Source organism: Eptatretus burgeri, chromosome 9 (genome assembly GCF_056783735.1).
Source record: "Eptatretus burgeri isolate ZD-2024b chromosome 9, Ebu_testis_v1, whole genome shotgun sequence".
NCBI classification, from domain to species: domain Eukaryota; kingdom Metazoa; phylum Chordata; class Myxini; order Myxiniformes; family Myxinidae; genus Eptatretus; species Eptatretus burgeri.
In genome coordinates this window covers 43647300-43652299 of record NC_140969.1, presented here as the reverse complement: position 1 = coordinate 43652299, position 5000 = coordinate 43647300, and the positions used below count along the sequence as shown (strand labels likewise).

At 28.7% G+C, this 5000-nt stretch overlaps 1 protein-coding gene and 1 pseudogene across 13 annotated transcripts in view; both read left to right on the top strand.

Moving 5' to 3' along the window:
• LOC147020022 (neurexin-1-like) overlaps nucleotides 1-5000 on the top strand; it is a 1432118-nt gene that overhangs the window by 252081 nt on the left and 1175037 nt on the right. The gene's annotated exons all lie outside the window — the stretch shown is intronic.
• Nucleotides 1693-2616, top strand: LOC147020025 (uncharacterized; annotated as a pseudogene).

The following is a 5000-nucleotide window of genomic DNA, read 5'->3' as shown; positions in this document are numbered from 1 at the left end:
TGAAGCTTTGGAAAGAAAAGATAAGACCATCAGCAATAAGCGAGGAGAAATTTGTACTTTTTTAAAACAACTCTTAAGATGTACATCTTGATGAAATAAAGGATGTTAATATGTCAGGTGAAATGACATTTTGTTCAGTCGTAGTTAAGGACCATTTTAAAATTACCTTTAATATAAAAAATATGGTCGTTGAATCTGTTAATGAAAAAAGTATGTGGATATAGATGGTAATGTTTTTTTCTACTAATTAAATATGAGTCGTTATTCAAGTGAATATTTTGGGGATTATGATAGTGATGATAGTATCTGTTGGAACAGAAGACAGTTATGATCTCGAGAGTTTGTGTTCAAACGATTGTTATGAAAGTAATTTCATAAATTATTGTGAAAGCACCAATTAAAGTACCGAAGATCATCCTGAAGATTCATTTTATTTCAAGTGAAAACATACTGTATAAATATGAATAGTATACCAGATCTTGAGCGTCTTGAATTCCCCGATTCTCCACATGACAAATTTGAGAATTGTCTTGCGTGTGATCGAGTGGGATTAAACAGTCAAAAGCCTATAAACAATGTATATTCTGTGATTCACTTTTAATTAATTAAAAAAATATATATATATATGTGTAAAGGAACATAGCTGTTTCAAAATTACACCAAAAATGAATTATTTTACAAGATTAATCAGAGACATTAATGTCAAATATGAGGGTGATGATGCACCTTTTTTTACAAGAGAAGAGACTGAACAAATGATCTTAATGTTTGATGGATTGATGTTCTTTATTATTCATGATTGTCATTTTCAGGGAAATATTGACACGTGACTGAACAAAAAAACAATAATGCATTATCTTGAAATTAAACCTGAACTCAGGATAAAACATAGTTTCTAAAAAAGCCTCCAGAAATTTAATTAATTAATTTTCTAAATATATAAGTGAATGATTTTTTTTTCCCCGTTTGGGAAAATAAGATAAAATTTAACAACCATAAAAATCTTCCAAATTAATTAAGATGTCTTAATTGTTGGTTCATGTGCACATGGAAAAGCCTGCTTGCTTTTAAAGATGCTCCTTACTCCCAACTTTTTTTTAATTTTGATAATTTAATAATTTACCCAATATCAAGTTTTCAACGCGAGTATCAACTACTCTCGCAAGGTTTTAATGCAGGTTTTCAAAATGAAGACATAATTGGTGTATTTAAACTTTAAAACAAACTTAATGATTATAACATTGAAGATATAATACAACTATTTTGTGACACAGAAATGTAAAAATAAATCAAAACCAATAACTTGTAACCGTAGTGATAATACAGATGATATACCTTCACCCCAAAATTTTGATAAATCCAAAAAGAATCTCGTCATCTTTGATTGTGTTAATGAGAGAAATCAAACGGTTATGGATAGCAACTACACAAGAGGGAGACATTTTTCTTGTAATTGTATTTGTCTTCGTCAATCAGACTTTCAACTCCCTCGTTGCTCGATAATAAATAATGCTAATACTTTTATTTTATTCAAGTTAAATTCGATAGATATAAATAATTTTTGGAGAGACAGTTGTTCTGTATTATGCAGTAAAAAGAAATTTGAGGAGTATATGAAACACATGACTGGAAGATATGAATATATTGTTGTGAAACCAAATGAGATACAAAATGATATTTTAAAAAAAATAAATGGATGCGAAAGAATGAGCAAGAAGGTTTAAAGAGCATTAAGAGTTAGTTTCAAAAGTTGTAAAACAATAGGAAGACATAAAGAAGAAACACAGACAGAAACTAACGGGTGAAAAAGTGTTTGAAAGAAAACAAGAGAATTTTTTTCAAATCACTTTTACAAACTTCCCAACAAGTTCTGATGATGGAATACACCCCTAAAAAAAACTTCAAATGATAAAAGATTTTAGTCAAATGACAGAGGAAGAATGAGAAGATATAAGAGAATTAGAATATGATGATGAAGGATTATTTCAACAACTGGAAGACATAAATCAATCCGCTGATTATGTTGTGAATGCTCTCCAAAACAATGAATATTCAGAGGATTCAAAAACCAAAGCAGGACTCATACCAACAGAACAACCAGCAATATTTTATCTTGTTAAAGAACATGTATTGATATACAATGATGAATTGAGGTTCTCAGGTTCTGTCCGACCACCTGTTAAATTTACTCCTAGATTAATGTTTCGTCTTACTAAAGATGGACATTAAATTTTAGCCAATAATCAAGTTTCATATTATTTTAGTGAACCATTGAATGTGGAAAATGAAGATGACAGAGTTGATATATTGATTTACAAAACTCACTGGATTATGGGGTTTATGTTGCTGGAAGAAAAAAGAGGAATGACAAGGAGAAACATATTATTAAGGCTTTAAGTAGGCTGAGTTCAGGTGTTAGTTTTCTTCCAAATGACCCATCACAATTAGTTAATAGACTGTCATTGTTATAAGGTCGTAAAAAGGCTGGAAACAACAATTGTTTTAACGAAGCATCAGCCATTTTAGACCAATTAATGAATATGAAAATAATTAATAATTGTCAGTACAAAGATATTTTATCCTATGTTAAATGAGTTTAATTCTCTCTCACGATGAAAATGTAAAATATCATCCATTGTAGATGCCAATGAGAATTATTTTTTTGTTGTTGAAAGATGATAAAGAACGTTTTATATATATATATATATATATATATATATATATATATATATATATATATATATATATATATATATATATATATATATATATATATATACACACACATTATATGCATAAACCGGTATACAAACCGGAATACAATTGTATACCGGTATACAAACCGGGCATAGTGGCGTGCGCCTGTAATCCGGCTACTCGGAAGCTTGGATTGGAGGATCGCTTGAGGATGGGAGCTCTGCACTGTGCCGCGCTATGAGAGGGTGTAGGGCAGCCCGGAATCATGGCGAAACCCAATCCTTATCCCTGTGACATAAGAGGCGACCAGGGTTGCGTCAGGAAGGGCATCCGGCGTAAAACCTGTGCCAAATCAGTATGCAGCTCATAACGGATGATCCGCTGTGGCGACCGCTAACGGGAGCAGCCGAAAGACGAACAACAACAACATATATTTATAAATATATATTTATAGATAAGATAATGGTAGAGTTACTACCACTGAATGTTGGACGAAAAATGATTTGTATCATCTTCTTTTGAAGATTATTTAACAAGTGTGGTGTTTCAGAGAATAAAAAACGAGATTTATAATAGTTATGTACAGACTTTTTTAAACTTATAAATGAGAAGCACAATCTTAGTTTTAATTTCACGACGAGTGATCACACGGCTTCATTGCCTTACCCACTTTAACTTGACCCAACAAAAAAATATGAGGCATTATTTATTGTCTCTGGAAACTTACAATACCTTGTTTAATATCACAGAGAAAAACGACAAGTTTAGTTATAGTCCGTGAATCGGTCACAAAACTCGAACAAAAAGTTTTGAAATAAATTATCAACAGACATATTTGAATCTTCACACTCCACATGGTTCAATGTATGTGTATGTATATATATATACATATAGATACATAAATATATATATATATATACTGTATATGTATATATATATATATATATATATATATATATATATATATATATATATATTGTATATATATATATATATATATATATATATATATATATATATATATATATATATAGATATACATATACAGTATATATATATATATATATATTTATGTATCTATATGTATATATATACATATATATGTACATCTACCGGCTTGATCCTCTTGTAATATTTCCTTGGCAGTTCACCACATTTATCCAGTTGGAGCAACCTCTTCCCGATTTCATTCTCCTGAGTTCAAGCCCCGTTGGGCCACTGAATTAATACACCAGGGGGTTGACTCAGCCTGTCATCCTTCCGAGGTCGGCGAAATGAGTACCAGTATACTGGGCCGGTGTATACCCCGGTTAAAATAGGTGTACCATATCCCTGTGTTGTAAGAGGCGACCAGGGTTGCGTCAGGAAGGGCATCCGGTGTAAAACATGTGCCAAATCACTATGCGGATCATACGGATGATCCGCTGTGGCGACCCCTCACGGGAGCAGCCGAAAGAAGAAGAAGAAGATATAGATATATATATATATATATATATATATATATATATATATATATATATATATATATATATAGATATATATATATAGATATATAGATATATATATATAGATAGATATATAGATATATATATATATAGATATATATATATATATATATATATATATATATAGATATAAATATATAGATATATATATATATATATATATATATATATATATATGTATATATGTAGATATATATATATATATATATATATATATATATATATATATATATATATATATAGATATATATATAGATATATATATATATATATATATATAGATATATATATATAGATATATAGATATATAGATATATATATATATATATATATATATATATATATATATATATATATATATATATATATATATATAGATATATATATATATATATATATATATAGATATATATATATATATATATATATATATATATATATCTATATATATATATATATAGATATATATATATATATAGATAGATATATATATATAGATATATAGATAGATATATATATATATATATATATATATATATATATATATATATATATACATATATATACAGTTTTTACACACACACACAATGAAGAGAATTCAATTTATTCAAGAAGTGGTCACAGACTTCATGAGATTCAAACAGGCAAAATATGTCATCCACATTTCTGTAGTATAAGATGGGGGGTTGAGATACCTGCAACTTGGTCAGCTTCTGCATTTCTTGATAGCCAACAACAATGTTTGCTAACCTTGGGCCTAAAGGAGACCCCATGGCCACCCCATCAATTTAAATGAAC